The sequence below is a fragment of the Hippopotamus amphibius genome, chromosome 3 (assembly GCF_030028045.1).
Source record: "Hippopotamus amphibius kiboko isolate mHipAmp2 chromosome 3, mHipAmp2.hap2, whole genome shotgun sequence".
In the NCBI taxonomy this organism is placed as follows: domain Eukaryota; kingdom Metazoa; phylum Chordata; class Mammalia; order Artiodactyla; family Hippopotamidae; genus Hippopotamus; species Hippopotamus amphibius.
The window spans coordinates 175,632,121-175,654,823 of NC_080188.1; the positions used below are offsets into that span (position 1 = coordinate 175,632,121).

The 22,703-nt window shown below is 34.6% G+C and overlaps 1 protein-coding gene across 4 annotated transcripts in view; it reads right to left on the bottom strand.

The window, feature by feature from the left end:
- RABGAP1L (RAB GTPase activating protein 1 like) overlaps positions 1–22,703 on the bottom strand; it is a 665,842-nt gene that overhangs the window by 610,972 nt on the left and 32,167 nt on the right. The gene's annotated exons all lie outside the window — the stretch shown is intronic.

Sequence of the window (22,703 nt, forward strand, 5' to 3'; positions counted from 1 at the left end):
ATGCAAAAGAATGAAGTTGGACCCCAAACTCACACCACACACAAAATTTAATTCAAAATGGATCACAGACCTAAGTATAAGAACCAAAACTATAAAACTCTCAGAAGAAAATACAGGTATAAATCTTCATGTCCTTGGGTTAAGAATTCTGATATGACACCAAAAGCACAAGTGGCAAAAGAAAAAAATAGTTAAATTGGACTACACCGAAATTTAAAATGTGCTAAAATGATAACATGAAGAAAGTAACAATAAAATCCACAGGATGAGAAAATATTTACAAGTCACATATCTGATAAGGGTCCAGTAGCCAGATTATATTAGGAACTCTTACAAGTCGGTAATAAAAAGACAAATAATTCAACTTCTGGTATCTGCTAAAGAGCTTGGAAGTCATCACGACCCTCCCTATAACAAGAAAAGGTTGGACAAACTGAAAATCAATAGCTTTTCTCGGATCCATAGGGAACGGAGGTCACAGGACAAACTGCCCGTTCCAAATCTGGGGGCAAACAAGAGAGAGACAGCAACCAAGATGTGTTTACCTGCAGCAGGAGCTGCTAGAACCATAAACTGGAAGAAACACTTAAACGGTAATTTTGACAAACTGTTGGAAGCTAAGTGTGGAATTTGGGTGTGCGAGGGAAAAGTGGGTTGCAGAAGGGTGGCTTCAAATTTTTTGCATATTTCGTTGGTACTTAATAACAAGTAATAACAGGACTTCCTGGTGGCACAGTGGTTAAGAATCCCCCTGCCAATGCAGGGGACATGGGTTTGAGCTTTAGTCCAGGAAGATCCCACATGCCACAGAGCAACTAAGCCCGTGCGCCACAACTACTGAGCCTGTGCTCTAGAGCCCGTGAGCCACAACTACTGAGCCTGTGTGCCACAACTACTGAAGTCCGCACACCTAGAGCCCATGTTCTGCAACAAGAGAAGCCACTGCACTGAGAAGTCTGAGCACCACAACGAAGAGTAGCCCCCGCTCACCACAACTAGAGAAAGCCCGTGCGCAGCAACTAAGACCCAATACAGACAAAAATAAACAAATAAATTAAATAATTTAAAAAATAATAATAATAATAATAACAAACAAATTGCTAACATTCAAATAAAAGAAGAGAAAGCTGGAATAACTATACCGATTTTAGACAAAGACTTCAGAACTAGGAAGATTATCAGAGATACAGAGGGGTGTTATATACTAATAAGAGGGTCAATTCTCCAAGAAAACATAACAATCTGAAATGAGCATGCACCTAACAACAGGGCATCAAAGTACTTGAGGCAAAAACTGATAGAACTGAAAGGAGAAATAGACAAATCCACTATCACAGTTGGAGACTTCAACACCCCTCTCTGAGACTGACAGATCAAGCACACAGAAAATTAACAAAGATACAGATGACCTGAATAGCACTATCAGTCAACTTGATCTAATTGATGTTTATAAAATACTAATCTAACAAAAGAATATACTTACTCACAGGGAACATTCACCAAGGGAAACCATATTCTGGGACATAAAACACAGCTTGGCAAATTTTTTAAAATTAAAACCATACAAATATTGAACCATGAAAGAAATAAACTAGAAATCAGTAACAGATAGCTTGGAAATTCCCAAATATTTGGAAATTAAATAACACACTTCTAAGTAACCATGAGTCAAAGAAGATGATTCAAGAGAAATTTTAAAATACTTTGAATTAAACAAAAATGAAAACACAACTTATCAAAAGCTGTGGGATGCAGTGAAAGCAGTACTTAGAAAATTTGTTGCATTGAAATGCATATACTAGGAAAGAAAAAAACATCTAAAATTATAACTTATTCTTCCTTAGGAATCTTAGGAAACTAAAAAAAAAGGAGAGCAAGTGAAAAGAAATAATTAAAAATATAAGCGAAATCAATGAAATTGAAATGAGAAAACAATACAGAAAAATTTTAAAAATCAAAACCAAAAGACAGTTCTTTAAAAAGATAAATAAAATTGATAAGATTGATAAATAGTCTACCCAGGCTAAACAAGGAAAAGAGAACACACAAATTACCAATATAAAAAATGAAAGAAGGTTATCACTACCCATCCCCTGGATATTAACATGATAATAAAGGAATACTACAAATAGTTCTATGCCCACAGATTTGGTGACTTAGATGAACTGGACCAATCCCTTGAAAGACATAAAGTACCAAACTTCATACCAGGAAAAGTAGGTAACTGGAACAGCTCTATATTTTTAAATAAATTTAACCAACAATAATTAATGAGCTTTCAAAAAAGAAAGCACCAGACACAGATGGCTTCACTGGTTAATTTCATCAAACATTTAAGGAAGAAATAGTATCAATTCTCCATAATCTATTCCAGAAAATAGGAGAGGAAATACTTCTTAACTCATTCTATGAGGCCAGCGTTACCCTAATACTAAAACCAGATTACAAAAAAACTATAGACAAAATAGTATAAAATCATCTCCAACAATGTATAAAAAGAATTACACCCCAGATATGCAAGACTGGCTGAAAAATTAATCAATGTTATCAAATATCAATAAGCTAAAGTAAAATCATGATCATGTCAATTAACGCAGAAAATGCATTTGACAAAATGTAACACCCATTCATTATAAAAATTCTCAGTGAACTAGCAATGGATGGACATTCCTCAACTTGATAAAGAATATCTACATAAAAACCTACAGCTAACATCATATTTAATTGTGAGAGATGGAAGAGACTGGACACTTTCCCTTAAGACTGGGAACCATGGAATGATGCCTCTCTCTTACCTCTGATTCAAAATCATAAGAAATAAAAGTTATAAAGATTTAAAAGGAAGAAATAAAACTGTCTTTATTCATGGATTACATAATTATCTATGCAGAAAATCCCAAAGAATCTATCCAAAAAACCCCTTGAATAAGTGAGTACAGAAAAGTCACAGGATACAAGGGCAATATACAAAAGTCAGTCTCTTCCCTACATATACACAATAAACAATCGGAATTTTTAATTTTTTAAAAAGCAAGAGCATTTACAATAGCACCAAAAAAATGAAATACATATAAATTTAACACTATCTATAGGATCTATTTGTAAGTAAAAACCTACAAAATACTAATGAAAGAAATTAAAGAAGATTTAAATAGATGAAGAGCTACTCAATATTCACAGATTGGAAACCTCAATATTGCTAAGATGTTGATTCTTTCCAATTTGAGAACTTAAGATTCAAAAAACTTGCTGAGACTGAATAAACACTTATGAAAGAAATTAAAAAGGAGATTTAAATAGATGGAGAAATACTCAACATTCATAGATTGGAAAACAATATTGCTAAGATGTTGATTCTTTCCAATTTGAGAGCTTAGATTCAAAAAATAACTTGCTGAAACTGAATAAACAGATTTCACACTCAACTGCAAAGCTAAACTACCTACACAAGGACAGGGATGGTATCTATTTTTATTTATTCCCCAGCAAAGTGCCTACACATAGTACGGGCTCAATAAATATCTGTTTAATAAACAAGTCAATTATTTTGGACACAGCAGGCTAGACTCCGGCATCAAGTAGGAAGTTGTACTGAATGGATTCCAAAGTCATTTAAGATTCTCATTCTACGCATTGAGAATTCCATTCAACAAGTCAATTCAAAATATAACCTAAAATATAAAGAAGAATTCCATTCCAACAAGTCAACTCAAAATATAACCAAAGTCTACTATCATGCAGCAGAATGCTAAGCAGAATGTTACATTCTCTTTATATATGGTGATCTGCTATTACAACAAATTAAAAGAAATAGCAGTTGGAAAATTTTCAAGTCTTTTGAATAATATGGAGCTCACTGTTCTGTGAACTCAAGACTAATACATCCATTTCAACTCAGCATGTAAAACAGAGCAGTGCACAAAAGCAAAGCTGCTTTTAAAAGCATTTTGTTAAGTCTGCCCTATTATAACCCAAAAATTATAATGTAAACTCTGACAAAGGATTTTTATGTCTCTTCAGGCACAGAAGAAGAAAAAAAACACCAATACTGGGAACAATAGTCTAGGCATAGACATTTTTATTTTTATGGCAGTTTTAACACTCTATGAGAATAAAAAAACTAAGCAGTGCTACAGAAAATCTGATGTTTCTTTTATCCATCTCCTTCTCCCCTGCTCCAAACCCAAAGGAACTCAATAAATTGATTGACTTAAATAACTTAAACACACTTATCCCCCACACCTGTAATAATTCTACCAATTCTATTAAAATAGTTTTTAGGGCTTCCTAGGTGGCGCAGTGGTTAAGAATCCGCCTCCCAATGCAGGAGACACGGGTTCAAGCCCTGCTCCAGGAAGATCCCACATGCCACGGAGTAACTAAGCCCGTGCGCCAAGAAAAAAATAAATAAATAAAATAAAATAGTTTTTATTCTTACTTTAATGCCATATCATTTTTGTCAAATGAACAATATGATATCTAAATTAACAACTCACTTGGAGGCCTAAAACTACAATTTTCACACATACAAGGAATAGTATAACAACATTCAGCAAAGTCCAACTGGAAGCTATCTTCTTCCCAAAATAACCAAACACATTTAAAAGTATAAAATCATAGTACACATGGTCCAATTTCTTTCTGTGTCAAATATGGTTAGTCTACTCCTTGCTTTCAGATTATGTGCTTGTACCTATTCATTTTCAAGTGACTCAAACTATAATAGCAAACTGAAAATATGAGTGTAAGTCAAAATTGGATAAGCTGGGAGGATAACCAGGGCATGAAAATTAGAATGACTATAGTAGACCCATTACAACAGTGGAAACAGGAAATATGCTTAATTTATGAAAAAAAAAAAAAGATATGAATAATTTAAAATATCACTTACCAACCACAATTCTTCTGTGCTTTGAAGAACTGAATCAGAAAAAAGAAAAGAAAAGAAAAGAAACTACCATGACTGACCTCTGTTTACTAAACAGTCCATCCACTATTCTAGTTCTCAGGCGAAAGCCCCACCAATATGTGTGTATGTATGCAAGTGTGTCCCTGCCCCTGATTCAAGGCACAGAAGGAACTTATTAAATCACTTCTCTTTAGTAGATACCTATTTCTATTTGTCCAGCAATACTCTCCAAACCTTTTTTTTCTGAGACTATGCTTTCCCTCTACTCAAACCACATGGCTTTTATAGAAACCTCAACCCTCTGGCCAGGTTCAAAGGTGGACACTGAATCCAAACTAGACCAATGAACCCATATCATTTCTTATAAATTCTTTTTGAATAAGCACACAAATTGCATTTCTGTCACATGAAGCCTAATTAAGTCCTAACATAATTATTTCCTAGCAAAATGATGTACAAGATATATATTTAATAGGTTGTAGATGGCTGTATGGTTTCATACAGTATTTGTGAGAACAGAAATCTAGGTGAAAAAGACAAGAGAATCTGAAAACATAATAATTTCCAAGATAAACAGTATAGTGAACGTGATGAAAGAAAGGGAAAAAAAGTAGATAAAACACTTACCTAAAATAATTATAGAAAAAAAAAAGGATAATACAAGTACTTACACTCAAAGCATGGTTTAAAAGGCAATAGAAGAATGTTTTATAACCAAAATAGGAAGCCATCATAGGACAAAGAGGAATTCTAAATGGCAGGCACATTACGATTATTGCTTCATAATATTCCTATGTCATAAAAACAGACTGCAATACAGGAAAAAAAAATTTTTATTTAAGAATTTACATTAGGGAAGTGAGATGAGCGAATGTTTGTAGTAGATCAGATTACTGTTACCACTTTTTTTATTCCCTCCCTATTACAAAATTGTACATTTATGCCTCTTGACATACTGATTTTGTAATATCTCCAGTTAGAATGAGTGAAGCAAAATATTTCCCTGCCCAAATAATTTTGGGCTTAGCCATGTAATTTGCTTTTGGTCAACAAATATCGATAAATAAAACTTGAGCAGAGACTTCAAATGTACTAGAGTTTTTTGGCTTGGTCTCCTGAGTTTCTGCCATCTATCATGAGAAGAACATGTGCCAGGAAGCTAATGACCCTAAAATACAACATGAGACAAAGATCTGAATCCAATCTACAGCCGAAAGAGTCTCCCTCTCAGACCCACAGGACCAAGAGTTAAAAACTGTTTGTTGTCGTAAGCCATCAAACATCCCAGCATTGTTACACAGCATTACCATCATAATAGCTAATTCAGTGACCTACTATTTTTAAATTTATTCAGCATTATTATACCATCTTCAAATAAGAATCAGAAAAAGCTAACACTGCAACTAACAAATCAGTCTCCATGGAGAGATTAATATACTTCGACTATTACCTAAAAAATCTAGTGATTTCTATAATTATCATTTACACTCCACTGAATTAAAATGTACTTCAATAGGCTACCCTTCTAATACTAATAGTCAACTCTAGGTATACTCAGCTGTGTAAAACTTTGACCCATGTATTATATTGTAGTTTAGAAAAGCCTACTCAGCAATATCTCCTAGGCAATAATATAAATGAAAAATATTTTGAAAATAAAATTAAAAATTCTAATGAAGATTGACTTTAGATTTTTTTCTTCTGGTTTTTCTGCCATAACTATATACGCAATTTATTCAAGAGTAAGGCTGATAAAATTATATACATTAGTCACTTTTGCCTGGAAAACCAAGGATTACCAGCTAAGCAATTCAGTGTTCCATAAACCTGGCTTAAGACTAATAAACAGCTTTATGCCCAGCAGGTACAGGCATATGGTCAAGAGGAAAAAATGCATCACATGATAAACTACACTAAAGAGTCCACTTAACTACAGCCCCGCTTCCTCTGCTCGTCTAGCAAAACCATCTAACACTTCGTATGTTGTGTGCTGCTGCACAAAGCACATTACAGCCAAAAATCTTGAGTTTTCTGGCCCACTGTGTCCATGGGAAAGGCATCTCCCTTTTCTGAACACACTGGTTTCTTTATCTGAAAAACAAGAGGTTTGACTAAGTTAATCTCCAAAATCTCTAAGCTCTAAAAAATTTACACACCTTTTTTTTTAAAGTTTTTTTTGATGTGGACCATTTTTAAAATCTTTATTGAATTTGTTACAACATTGCTTCTGTTTTATGTTTTAATTTTTTGGCCAGGAGGTATGCGGGATCTTAGCTCCCCGACCAGGGATCAAACCCATACCCCCTGCATTGGAAGGTAAAGTCTTAACCACTGGACCACCAGGGAAGTCCCTATTTTCTGTATATATCTGTAGATGAAGAATAAATACAATATAGATGAAAAGGCTGAAACACAGAGAAATTAAATAATTTCTCTAAAAAGTTACAGAGTCAGAAGCAGAATTTAGAAATCCTCGGTTAAGAAATCTATTTACTAGCATATTACCTTTCCAAGGGCTGGAAACTATAACACTATTACAAACATTTTCATCCAATTAACTCTTCTGCCTTCACATAATATACTCTAAGAAAGTAAAATATGTAACACCAAGCAGAATTAAAAAGGAAAAGGAGGAGTTAATGTTTACTGTGTATTTCCTACATAACTGGCATTAAGTTAACAGAAGAAATGGTCATTACCAATTTGTTGGCTCTAGTATAGAGAGACTCAAAGTAGTAACCAAAACTTCCTGAACCTGGCAACCAGACATAGTTCCTGAAAGTAAGGGAAAGAGTAAGGGTTTCGCTGTTGCCCTCTTCAACTATTTGATCCACACAAGCTCAAGAGTCAAGGGAGACTAAGTCATTGCCCAAGAAGACATTGCTCAAGCATCAACACAACTCAGGAAGTGAAGTTAAATGATTTGAGCTTTTTTTTTTTTTTTTTTCCATTAAAGCCTACAAGCAAAGACCGTCTTGGAAGTACAGAGCCCTCTGGATATACTAGGACACTGAGCATTTCTAAGATATGCCTGACTTAACACCTTCCAGCTCATGAGAAGAAATTTAAATATACAGTACCCAAAAGCTTCTTGGCATATAGTATGAATGTATGTTTGTATGTGTGTCGGTATTTATATCTGCCTAGTTCTACAGAATTACTGATCCATATAAAAGAGTTAGAATTCATGAAAATCCCTCAAATTAACTAAGGTTCAAGAAAAGTCATTTTTCCTTGATTTGATAGGATTTCTAACAAAGGGATAGTATACATTTCATATTACTTCCTAATTTTTTCAGTAAAGTGATTCAGCAGGATGCTTATGGGGAAAGTTAAGAAATGTGAAAAAAAAATCTCTGAAATACTAAAAAAAAGACTTCCAAATTCTGTTGCAAAAAAACAAACAAAAGCAAAAAATAAAACACCAAGAATAATTTGAAGACGCTAATATTTTCTAAGTATTAAAATTTCATAAGTACATAGTTTCTATGAAATTATACAATGTCATGTGTCTACAAAAGCAAAGGGGAAGAGGGTCTTGCTGAGTTGAAACTGTAAACTACAAACTGAGTCACTGTTCAATGGAAAAATAATTCAAAGTAAAAACTGTTCTAGTACCAGTTTCTACTTTACAAGTTTTTACTCTCAAAGGGCAAACAAAACGCAAAGATATTTTATATCATTAGAAGAGCATATTATTCAATGGCTTCATAACTATTTCTATCAAATACCTTACCTAAAGGATGTTTTTAAAATGCTTTCTGATGTTTTAAACAGGAAAAGTGTGATAAAACACAAACCATCAGAAATTCAACATTTGACAGTTTCTCATGTTGCTGAATCTGCATGTCAGTGTCCATCCTGGTATCTGTCATGCCTTTGAATCCTGGGTTACAACCTACAACAGACTTGCTGCCATACTGAAGGCAAAGAATGGAATACCACAGCTTCAGCGTCTCCAACGCCATTAACACCGAATTAGTTTTTTAACAAGCTTTCATTGTTGTCCCTGATGCTGAACATTTATTACCTGACAGGCATAGTTATAAGGGGCTCTTCTCCAGCTGGATATTCAAGAGACATTTCAAACTCAACACATTCAAAAATCATACTTTCAATCTTCCCCCCCACCAACCTACCAGTCAAACCACACCACCCTACTGTAGACTTTCTTATCTTGATTGATAGCAACTCCATCCTTCTAGTTACCCCAGCCAAAAATATGAGTCATGCTACTCCTTTCTCTCACTCCTTCATCAATCAATCTCTCTCTCTCCCTCCCTCACTATAACTTCACAGCTATACTGTCAGCAAATTCCTTCGGCTCTAACTTTAAATCACATCCAGAAATCATCCATTTCTCATCACTTCCTCGACACTATCCAGTGTTAGCCACCATCATCTCCTACCTAGATTATTCTGAAGGCCTCCTAACTAATCTCCCTGCTTCTTTACTTGCTCCTCTATGATCTATTTTCAAAAGCAGCCAGAATGATCCCTTTAATTTAGTTCTTACCATTCCTCTGAACCCTCCAATCAGAACCCTCCAATTGCTCCCCCATTTCACTCATATAAAAGCCAAATGACCTTCAAAGCCATTACATGCCTGTACTACAAACTTACCTCTCCTCACTACTTCCCTCACCCCATCTCACCTTATCTTTGTGACTTATTTCCTACAATTCTCTGCCTTGTTGACTCAACTCCACCTAAAATGATCTCTTTACTTTCTCTCAAACGACCCTGGCACACATGCTCTGGTTGTTCCAAAACAGAACACTCTTCTCCCAGATGTCTGCTTGGCTAACACTTCTAGGCCTGACTTACACTGATTACTTAATCTAACACTGCTTCCCCACCACCAACTTCCAATCCCCCTTTACCCTGCTCTACTTACTCTCTTTTTCCAGAACACTTGTTTTCTAACATACAATCTACTTCACTTTTGTATTATATTTACTATTTATTGTCTGTCTCTCCCACTAGAATGCAGCATCTTCAAAGGCAAGGATCTTTGTTTTAGTCATTGATATAACTGAAGTACCTAGAAGAATGTCTGGCATGTAGCAGACAGGTAAATATTTGCTGAATGAATGAATGTCCAAGATGAATACATTCAAAGTTCCTAAAACCCAAAGAGCCATCTAGTACCCTCCAGCCTGATCAGGACTTTGTCTCTAAACGGACATGATAAGAGTATTGATAGTTTCTTTCACTGGGTAACTAACCAGTATACATTCTTGACATTATATAGAACTTCTAAGGGTTTATAATATAATGAGGTAACTAGAAGACAGAGTAAATTAAAATGTTAGAGATCTCATCGAATTTCCCATTTATGCAATAAAAAATGAGAACATTGACTAGAGACTCAGTCATATTAAGACATTATTGTATTTTTGACAGTGTGAGTATGGTGGTATTGTTGTAAGGGACTCCTTGTCTTTTAGCAATAGATAGTGAAATATTTACAAATTAAATGATATGATATCTGAGATTTGTTTCATATAATCTGGGGTAAGCACAGGGGAAACTAGACTGTCATTATTTGAAAACTACTAAGTTGGTAAAAGGTCATAGGAACATTTATATCAATTGCCCTGATTTTGCATATGTTTGGAAACTGCCAAAATAAAAAGAAGAAAAAAGCAAAGTAATAATAATATGGAAAATAAGTTTAAAAAAAAAAAAACACAAAACCAAAAGCCTTTATTTTCTTTAGCATCCAGCACATTACATGGCACCTAAATAATAAATAAATGATGAAAGACTAAAGTACACATCAAAACTAACAACAGTTTCTATAAACTACCAGAATGATGAATAGATTAAAACAGAAATTAATGACCAAAGTGAAGCCCTCCTTCAGAGTCAAAGGAAAAGGACATGCAAAGTGATGGTCACAGTGACTTCAGATCTGTATGGATGATTGGGATGGAATGGGGAACACAATGAAAAGACTTTTCATCTTTTTTCAAGATAAAAGGCATTGCACTATATTCCAAAAAGGTCATTTATACAAATGCAAAATATAATCAACAAGGACAAGAGAAAATGGCTGAAATTTTACATACTAAATAATACTGCAGCATAATTATTAGAAATACAAGGATTGGGATTTCCCTGGCAGTCCAGTGGTTAAGACCCTGTGCTTCCACTGCAGGGGGCATGGGTTCGATCCCTGGTCGGGGAACTAAATAAGATCCCACATGTCACAAGGCGCAGCCAAAAAACAAGGAAAAAAGAAGAGAAAAAAAAGAAAAGAAATACAAGGATCAACTTGACTAGAAAACAAATATAACAGGAAACAAACACTATCTCAATTCCAGAAAGACCAAGTAAACAAAAAAATTTTAAAGGCACAGGTTATTTAAATCTTTGAACTATTAAGGTAATATAAATATAAAAATAGAACTACTATATGATCCAGTAATCCCACTACTGGGCATATATCCAGAGAAAACCATAATCCAAAAAGAAACATGTACCATAATGTTCATTGCAGCACTATTTACAATAGCCAGGACATGGAAGTAACCTAAATGCCCATCAACAGATGAATGGATAAAGAAGATGTGGCACGTATACACAACGGAATATTACTCAGCCATAAAAAGGAATGAAATGGAGCTATATGTAATGAGGTGGATAGACCTAGAGACTGTCATACAGAGTGAAGTAAGTCAGAAAGAGAAAGACAAATACTGTATGCTAACTCATATATACGGAATCTTAAAAAAAAAAAAATGGTACTGATGAACCCAGTGACAGGGCAAGAATAAGGATGCAGATGCAGAGAACGGACTGGAGGACACAGGGCTGGGGGGCAAAGGGGAAGTTGGGACAAAGTGAGAGAGTAGCACAGACATATACACACTACCAACTGTAAAACAGATAGCTAGTGAGAAGTTGCTGTATAACAAAGGGAGATCAACTCGATGATGGGTGATGCCTTAGAGGGCTGGGACGGGGAGGGTGGGAGGAAGTCAAGGGAGGGAGGGGATATGGGGATATATGTATAAATACTGCTAATTCACTTTGGTGTACCTCAAAAGCTGGTAAAAAAAAAAAAGTGCAATGCTTTCAACATTCATTATACAAATCATTTTTCACATCTTTTCTTAATTTAATTATATTTACTCAGCTAAACAACTATAAAACTTCATGGAAAATAATTAGGGAAAATGTTTCATTTTAATATGTTCATAAATATATTTGTGTAGTTGTTATGTACTGCATATACTGTATTATTCCATAATAAAATACATTTCTGAAAGAAAAAAAAGGTAATATAAACTAGATATAATAAAATTTGTATCCTTCAAAATATAATTTGTACCACTGGAAGCAGTTTCAACAATCTCCCCAGCTGATTAAATCTACTCTAGTAAAATGATATTAGCCTAACTGAGCCACCCATCTAGCTCATGTACAGATAAATGTTTGTTGGTTTTTTAATTCAAGTAACTGGAGATAAAAATCTAATGGACTAAGTACAAAAAGGTATAAAATTTTCCCATCAGGAATAGAAACTGTTATTTATGCCAGCTTACTCTGCTAACTTGCCAAACAGTAAGATGCGATATGTGTGTTTCACATTCTAGGAATACCAGATTGTTAGCTACCACCTACATAAAAGCTTATATAAAAACATCTCAAGTACCTAAGAGTGTCTGACACATGGTAAACACCAAATATGTACTGAATTAACAAAATTAAAAATCATTGAACACAGGGCAATAAATACATCAGATCTACAATCATAGACCATTCAAAATGTAAAAATGAGAATAATACATATCAAAATCTTGCTGGTTTTGCTCCACAAACCTTTACAGTAGTAGTAGTATTATACAAATGCCCACAATCTGAAAGTGTCAACTGAAAAACTATTAAAACTAATAAGAGATTTCAAAAAAATAACAGCTCTTAGGGTACTGAGTACACAAAATAGTGCTAGTCATTATTATTATATTTCTCTAATTTCACACATTTCACAATTTTGTAATTTATATATTAACACTGTCAGCCTACCTTTTTTATGCCAAACCCAGTAATTTATATCCACAGGACAAAGATATTTCCTGTTCTTCTATGGTGACATCATCTGCCCCAGAGGAAAAAAGGTCAGATTTTCTCTGCAGCAGTGCCCATCAAGTAAAATCTGTTCCCTCACCACTACCAAGGACAGGTGTATGGTCCCACCCAAAGGCTTCCTGGCCAACCAGGCAGTAAGAAAGTTAGTGGGCCTCCCTCCCCAGGGACCCTGAATCTCCAGAAAGAATTTCAACCAGCTACAGGATTTTCCTCAGCTGAGAAGCAGTGTCTGTTATCTAGAGATATCACACTTTCTTAGTTATGTATAAATAGAATATATTCACTTGCCCACACACAGAAATCAATCATGTTACTATTAGACATTTAGGTTTTAAACATTTTCTGAAATAAATTCTCTGTGAAGATAGGAGATAATCTGTATTGTTTTTATTATTAAGCAAGACTGCCAGACATAAAATACATTAATTCAATAGCTTTACTTTAGGCCAGCTGCATCTCATCACTCTACGGTGGGAGGAACCCATTCATGAGAGTCAATAAAATAAGTGTCTAAGAATAAACTTCTTACATACACAGACCTACAAAAAATACTAGTAAAACCTCAAATAGATACAAACAATGTTCCAGGAGAGTAAAATTTAGAAAACAGACCATCATGTAACTACATAGCGTAAAGATACCAGTTCTCTCCAAGTTGATTTACAGGTTCAATTGAATTACATCAAAATTTAAAAAAAAGAAGTTCTTGTGAAACTTAACAAAATAATCTAAGCTCTAGGACGGTGGTTAAGGGCAGGAGCTCTAAAGCCAGACTGCCTGGGTTTGAATTCTGGTTCCTCAGCTGAATGTGATCTCAAACTAAGTAGTAAACCTTTCTGCATCCCAATTTCCATGTCTCTAAAATCATGATATAACACCAACATCATTGGGTTGTTACGAAGATTGAATGTGCCAATATATCTAAAAAAAATAAGTAAATAAAACTTGACCCACATTATGCTCTCAGTAAATATAAAGTGGAGTCAACTGATTCATTTTGCTGTACAGCAGAAACTAACACAACATTGTAAATCAACTATACTCCAAAAAAATTTAAAAAAAAAATTTGTAAGGAAATATGAGGGAAAATAATCAAGAAAATGTGGGTAAGTTAGGAAGGCATATTACCACATAGTAGAAGATGGATTAATTAAAATTATGTAATACTGGTATAAGAAATCACAGGTAAATCAAAGAAACAGAATAGGATTTAAGAGCCTACTAGTATAAGTAAGAATCTGGTATAGGATTAAAGTGGCATGTTACAAACTGTTGGTGAAAGGACAGGTTTATTCAAAACATTAGTGGAAGGAGGAATTATTCAATGAAAAGTGATGGGACAACTATTAGGGAAAAAATTGAATTTGATCCCTAACTGAAATCAAACTCCAAATAAATGTTAAAAAGATTTTGGTTCAACAAATTAACATGACTAGGGGAAAAAAAACAAAAACAAAAAACTATGACTATTTCTGATAGGGTGGGAAAGACTAAGCACAATACACAGGAAGAAGTCATTAAAAAAAAAAGAAAGACTGATAAACTTCAGTTCATAAAAATTTAAGACTTCTACATATCAAATAATCTGAGCAAAATTTAAAGGCAAAAGTTTGAAACCTGACAAAATGGTAATCTCCTAAATATATAACAAGCTGTTAGAAATAAATAAGAAAAAGATGAATACTCCAATTAAAAAATGAAGTAACGGATAAATAAAGACAAATGACCAATAAACATATTCTGAAGTGTTTTTTAGCATCCATTCTATTTCTTCCCCAACTGTATAGAAGCCCCAAACCCTAGCCTCTGGAGGCAGGAGGTAAGCATGCAGAAGGGGGGTGGGGTGACAGTCTCTAATGAACTCTAGGCCAATTAACTTAATACCTTTTATTTGAACACTTGGTTCCAAGAGGGGCACTGAGTCTTTAGTCAACTGACATGGCATTTTCCTGCCAACAGTTCAGGAAAGAATATAAGAACTTACCTGTCCCATTACATTGAATCCACAAGAGAATGTACTAGAGAAGAGAGAGAAGTTGCCCTGCCTCTGGAGAGTATGGCCATACAGACATGAGGCCTATCAGATCTCAGGTGTCAGGGAAAGGGTAAGGAATGGTTCTAGAAGACGCTGAAAAGTTTTTACTCCACTAGAAGCTAAAGAACCTGAAGAGACATGCTTTGCAGTTAATGAGATAATTACATTTCAGTTTGGATCAAAAGTAACAGTAAACTGGAAAACAACACAATATATTTTTCAGAGAACCAGTCACTAAGACATATAATAGGCTAGACAAATAGAGTAGATAAAACTAAATTCTATACCTATCATTGACCTCTATATAGTTGTATAAAAAAATTAAATAAACGTGTATTTTCATTGTCTAGGGAAAGCAAACGTGCTAGAAAAGGATAATGCCCTGTACACACCTTACTGAAATTGTTCAGATGGAAACAGAGGTAAAGCTTCTCTACGAAGAAAAACTATCATCTTTAGCTGGTCTATGAAAAATAATGTTTATATTAAAACTTAACTACTCATGCAGAAGGAAGGAGTGAATAATTGTTATGAAACAAATGCTCCATTGTCAACAAATAACAATCATTCAGCTTCATGGCAAAGTCATCCAAAATGACACTGTTTTCATCTTCTCTTATTCTGAAGTAGAATAAAAATGAAATTAATACAGAAATAATTGTATGAGGACTTCTTGAAACTGATAAAAGTTTTCCCTCAAGATCCAGCTATTAGAATTTACTGAGCACCAGTGACTAATGTGAAAAAAACAGATGATTAACCCCTCCAAACTGAAACAAAGCACAACTCCAAAGAACTTAACAGTCAGAGATAAGTCCAAGGACAAAACAGGTTTTCCTTAAGGTAGAAAAGAAAATCAAAGGTAAGTTCATCAAAATATGATAAAAGATGTCTTTCTTTAAATTGTATACTCTACCTGGAATTAGATAATGGTATACAACCTTGTAAATATACTAAAAACCACCCAACTGTACACTTTCAAATGGTGAATTGAAGCTCAAAAACCAAAAAATCAGTGTCTGACATTTATATGCAAAACCTTCCAAGAAAATAAGGAAAATATATGGAAATGACTATTACTCATCAGAAATTTTGTGTTTAGCAAGAATCTACTATTAAGCCATAGCTTCTATATGCTCCAAGATTTCTCTTCACAAAAACAAAAACAAAAAACAAAAAGGAGGGAGAAGGGCACAAGTACATATTTTATCTCCCTAATAAGCCACGAGATTTGAATATCTGAATGGACATGTAAATCCTTTGTTAACATTCTCCATAAACAGTCTCTATGCATGAGAACCTTGTGAGAGCCTGCTATAGTTTCAGTTTAGAATGGGTGATTACTGTGTTGTTGTTGTTGTTGTTGTTGTTGTTGTTGTTGTTGTTTTTTCACATTAGTCACTGATGCTCAGTAGATTCTAATAGCTGGATCCTCTACTGTGGGAAAAATGCTCATGCCTTTGCAGACCTAAGCTAGGAGTTGGGCTGCCTGATCCCACTGACAGCTACAGCTATGTTCATACAAAAATGTGACAAAAAAGAAGAGACACCTGCCACTTCTGATAAGGAGCTCTGTGTTCTAGCCAAGGCAAGTTCTAGGTTGTCTACCTCGGACAGATAACTGTCACTTCTCTAATGCCTCTAGAGCCTAGAAACAACACCATATGAGTAGGATTTCTCTTTTCCAGAACATACAAGGCAGAAGGCATCTAGGAGAAGTCAGAATGGCATCTCTTTATCCTGAGTCCAAAGTGATGTTGCTTTTATCTCTGTTCTACAAAAATAAATAAGAGAATCCCCTCAAAAGTATAATCTAATATGCATAATTTGTATTTCATATGAAAATACTGTAAACAAGTAAATATTAAACTGTTATTATAAAGGTTTATCTTCATAGAAAAAGCATAATTGACTTCATTGTAGACTAAGTACTCAATTCAGATAGCCATCAGTGTCAGAGGAAAAATCTAGCCAGCTGGCTCACATTGCCAACCCAAGAAAATACTACTGACCTGAATTACAGGCATCATGCCTATGATAATTACCATTTACTGAGTATCTGTGTATTTATAATACTTCCAAAAACTCTACAAGGTAGCTATTATCCTTGCTTTATACATATGAAAACAGGAAAAGAATAGCTGTTAAGTAATTTGCCCAAGGACACACTATTATAGTATATAGCTGAGGCAAAACTCAAAACCAACTCAACCAGACCTCAAAGATTCTGCCTTTTCCACTATGAAATTATGCCTCTCAAAAGAAATATATACAATAATATCTAACATTTATTGAGTGCTTATTTTGTACCATGCACTTTACATTCCATTTCACATAACCCTCACAATACAAGCATTAACACTAATCCAGCTTCATAAATGGAAAAAACAGAATGCTAAATGACTTACCCTGCCATAAGACTAGTAGGGCAGTCCAAACAGAGAGACCACACTGTTAACCACTACACACACCCAAACACACAAACACACACACACTTGCTGCCACTTCTTAAGCTCATTACCTAGGGCACTGTGCTATATATTTTTCTTTCTCTTTCTCACATAATCCACCCAAGAACAACTAAAGAAACTCTAGATTTTTAAAACTTCAGCAACTATTATTCCTCAACTAAACCAGCCTTTTACTTTGCCATTTCAATGAATTTTAAGATGGTAAGTTTAAGAGAAAAAGTAGCCTAAATCCAGAAGACAAATTTAGAAAGTCCTCAATATGTTAAAAATAAATTTTTACTATGCTGCCACAATTTTATCAATTGTACAATCTTCCTTCATCTTCAACTACAAACACATTCTAAATCTACATGATTAACTCTGCTTTTCCTTTAGTTAACATATAGTCAGAAGCTGATAGTTATTATCAGTATTCACCATTTTATTATTTGTCAGTTGCTTTGCCAGAGTTTTAATTTGTTAATTAATTTAATTGTTAATTGGGATTAAAAAGGAATTAAATAACTCACCCAGGAACCACACAACCAGTAAGCAATGGAAATGAGATGTAAACTCAGGTCTGTTCCAAAGTGCCACTCTCAAATTATGCCATACCTTGAAATCTAGGGAATGTATTATAAGAAATGTATCTAGATTGAAGAAAAGGGGGAGCAGGGCAAAAAGATCCTATATTTTAGAGTAGGAATAACCTTGGAAATCAGAAACTAGTCATTCCATCTTCGAATTATTTAAGAAATACTTAAATGATCAATTGGTTAAGAACAACAAAAAAGTACAAGAACATGGAATACTGGATTAAAAACTAAAATTTTCTATAAATGGTCATATCTTTCCAACTTTGAGAAAATGGAACTAGAATGTGTCATAATTTCTGAAAACAACCCCCCAAAATGGAAGAAAAATAATTAAATACTTGCCTAAAAGACGCCAAAGAATTTTTTTAATGTGCATGTCAATGGATTCATTAATTCAAACATTTACTGGAAGTCCACTGTGTACTTAACACTATAAGCTGGAAGGATGAAACAAACCTGTGGGCTCTTTTAGGCCCTAATACCTACAACAACACAGAGGGTCCCTGCAACTTCTCCAATTGCCACATTTGTTTTGGGGATTATTTGATCTCTCTAAAAATAAAGGAAAACAAAAATTTCAGCACTTTCAAACAATTCTCCCCTACTCCCCAAAAATATTATTTAGACTCTTAGAGCAAGCCATTTATCTAAGCCAGTTATTGAACTCGACACAAAATCAAAATGAGAATATTTCAAAGCATAAAAATTAAAGGGACAGCACTAGTTCCATGTAGCAGGTTTACAAATGGAAGCATTCATCTAGAGGAGTTTAAACAGCTCCTCTTAATACTGGCTCCTTAAATCACATTGCAAGCCACAAAGATGCAGCTTCTATGCAAACATAAACAAAACAAAAATCAGTCTTATATGAATTCAAATACTCAAGGCTTTCACAATTTCAATCATCAGGATAACAATTTTCAACTTTGTACTGATTTTTACAAACATAAGATGGAACAAAGACATAAAAGAAAGTCCTAGTTAGTTATATTGAGCTATATTTCTATACCAAAACCAAATCCCACCAAGAAGTTATAAATACTTTAGGTTTAAGTGGTGAGTAAAGTGATCTAATTGGTTCCCAAAATCTGACTACTGTTACACTTAAAGCCATGGTCAAAACTTCAAATACACAAAAGCACTCCATCTAAAAGCTTGGAGCAACTATAAATGTACAAAACGTTCAGCCTACTACTATCAATAAGTTAAAAGTTGGTATAGATCCTCCAACATGACAGTCTTACTTATTTAAGTTGGGAAGATAAATTCTGGTTGTCCCAAGGCATTTCTATTGTACTACATTGTTGGGAAATTTGAGTTATGTTTAACCAAAAGTATTTTCCTTTAATCTAGATAAGTCACAGCTGAGATAAGAATGAAATAAGTATTTCTACCATAAAAAACATAGCATAGGAAAGCGGGGGGGGAGGGGGGATGAATTGGGAGATTGGGATTGCCATATATACATTACTAATAAGAAAAAAAAATCAAATTGTACACTAAATATATGCAGTTTATTGTATGTCAACTGTATCTCAATAAAAGTTCTTAAAGAAAAAACAGAAAAGTTAAAAAAATAAACAAAACAAAAAAACAGCATAGGTTATAAATACAAAATAAAAATTGACAAAAAAAAAAAATTTGACTGTTCCTAAAGGATATGAATAGGCCCAGATAGTAAATATATAGTCATAAACATAGCAATGCTACTTTATACAAGCAATCTGTCTTGATTCTCAAAGTTTACACTTGGGAATTTAACCACCTGTAAACCAATACCCAAGCACAAAGTGAGAAGTCAAAGGCTCCCACCATCACTTAATTCTCCAGCTTATCTTTTTAACACACAGTTAAATGCTATTTGTTGTAATTTTTCCCTAAAAGTAAAAAAAAAAAAAAAAAAAAAAAAAAAGAGGCAGGAATTCTCTCCTGCTTCTGAACAAAGGAATTCCAATAAAACCTCATATATTTGATACCACCTCTAAACCAAGGTCTACAAATGGGAAATTGTTTTCAAGAAAAATCAATAATGGGACTTCCCTGGTGGCACAGTGGTTAAGAATCACCTGCCAATGCAGGGGACACGGGTTTGAGCCCTGGTCCAGGAAGATCCCACATGCCGCAGAGCAACTAGGCCCATGAGCCACAACTACTGAGCCTGAGTGCGACAACTACTGAAGCCCGTGCAACTAGAGCCTGTGCACCACAAGAGAAGCCACCGCAATGAGAATCCCACACACCGCAACGAAGAGCAGCCCCCACTAGCCGCAACTAGAGAAAGCCCATGTGCCGCAAGGAAGGCTCAATGCAGCCAAAAAAATAAAAAATAAATTTAAAAAATTAAAAAAAGAAAAAGAAAATCAACACAGAAACCAGAGTAGTTAACTTGACATCTGAACTTCACTTTTTTTTTTTGCCCTCAAATATCAGCAAACAACTTTCCTCCCACTAGTCAAAGCCCATCTCAGGGCCTTATATTCTCTGTCCCTGACTTTATTTTTTATTTATACATGTCATTTAAGTAATTTGTTCTTAATATGCTAAATAGCATTAGCCTTTCATAATAGCCCTAGCACACAACTTCAATAACACCTGTTGTTACAGCAAACCAGAAGATGAAAGTTTAAAAAATGAAAAGATGGGGCCTTTTACAACTTGTCACAGTCTTGTCAAAATACGTCAAACGTCTGTAAGCCAAGAACATATTTCAACGTGTTCTATCAAGAGAATGAAGAAAATAAACAGTTGGAGAAACACAAATGAAACTCATATAAAACTCAAATACTACATCTGAAGTAAATTCTAACCTATTATGTTTTAGATACAGCTACCTAGTAACCATACGTTGTGCTCTGGGAGAAAAAAATTCTCAATATCCTCCTTGCTTCACAAAAGTACAACAGCATTCCAAACCCCAAGTCACAAAGAGATGTATTTACACACATCACACAAAGTTCACGTGTGCCCTAACAATAAGAAAAGGAGTGGCCACAGAGCAAGGCTATCTAGGCAGTGACAATATCCAAGAGCATCATAAGGCTGGCTTCTATGAAAATATCTTCATCTAAATGCAGTTAAAGGCCTAAATACTAACTTCTGGTACCTATCTCTTCACTTCCTGGCTTCTAACCAGTAACGCTTAGAAATCCCCTGGGGGAACTGCTGTCCTTTCAGTTCAGTTCCACTATGAAGTATTTTCTACCTTTCAAATGCCAAAATTTTAGATTAGCATACTTCATAATGCAGAGTAACTTCTGCAAAATAAATTCTTTAAACAAAATGTCTTAACCAGTGAAAGAAAGAAAGAAAGAAAGAAAGGAAGAAAGGAAGAAAGAAAGAAAGAAAAAGAAAGAAAGGGAAAGAAAGAAAAAGAAAGAAAGGGAAAGGGAGGGAAGGAGGAAGGGAAAGCTTTAATGCAGACAATTCAGAAAGCTCAGCAACACCATGTCTTAAATGGCTTTCTTCATGTACATTTTCAAAACCCGATGGACCTAGAGTCTATCATACAGAGCGAAGTAAGCTAGAAAAACAAATACCGTATGCTAACTCATATATACGGAATCTAAAAAAAAAAAACCGTACTAATGAATCCAGTGACAGGGCAAGAAAAAAGATGCAGATGTAGAGACCGGACTTAAGGACACGGGGTGGGGGGTGAAGGGAAAGCTGGGATGAAGTGAGAGAGCAGCACTGACATATATACACTACCAAATGGAAAATAGATAGCTAGTGGGAAGTTGCTGCATAACAAAGGGAGATCAACTCGATGATGGGTGATGCCTTAGAGGGGTGGGATAGGGAGTGTAGGAAGGAGTCGAGGGAGGGAGGGGATATGGGGATATATGTATAAATACAGCTGATTCACTTTGTTGTACCGCAAAAACTGGCACAACAGTGTAAAGCAATTATATTCCAATAAAGAGCTTAAAAAAATAAAAATAAAAAAAACTAAAACCAAATCAGTCAACAGTAACTGGTCTGAGAAGAGCTCCAGACTTCCTTACCCAAAGAACAACATAATTTAGTAACAGGAATCCCAGCCCTTGTTACAATTTCTAACATCAAACAGATTGTATACAACTAAACATATATTTTAACCTTACTTCATTCCATAGATAAAGGGACTATTTATCCTGTTACACATATTCAACTCTCAATGAAGTACTTTAGGATCTCCCTTGTATCTGAGTCAACAAGTGTACAGAAAGAGGTGAGTCAACAAATATTTACTAAACAATAATTATGTGTAAGGCATTCATATAAAGTTTAAGGCAGGTCAGTGCTTTTGGGGTATGTTGCTACACACTGATATAATACCTTTCTTTCAAAATATCAACAATGTTGGCTCAAACAAATTAAAGCTCCTATTTCAAATGACACAAGACAGTTACGATAAATAAGTGTTCACTAAAGCATGGCTGACCCATATGCTCCCTTCCCCCACAACTGGAGAATATTACTGAGATTTCATTCCAACAAGAAAATGAAAACTTATACCTGGTGGTCTGTGTAATATTCATACAACCAAGTTTGCAATATAGGGGCACATCCGCATAAAAACAATTATAGCCTTTGTTTTCATGAAATGAGTAGGTCAAAGAAACGATATTAATTTG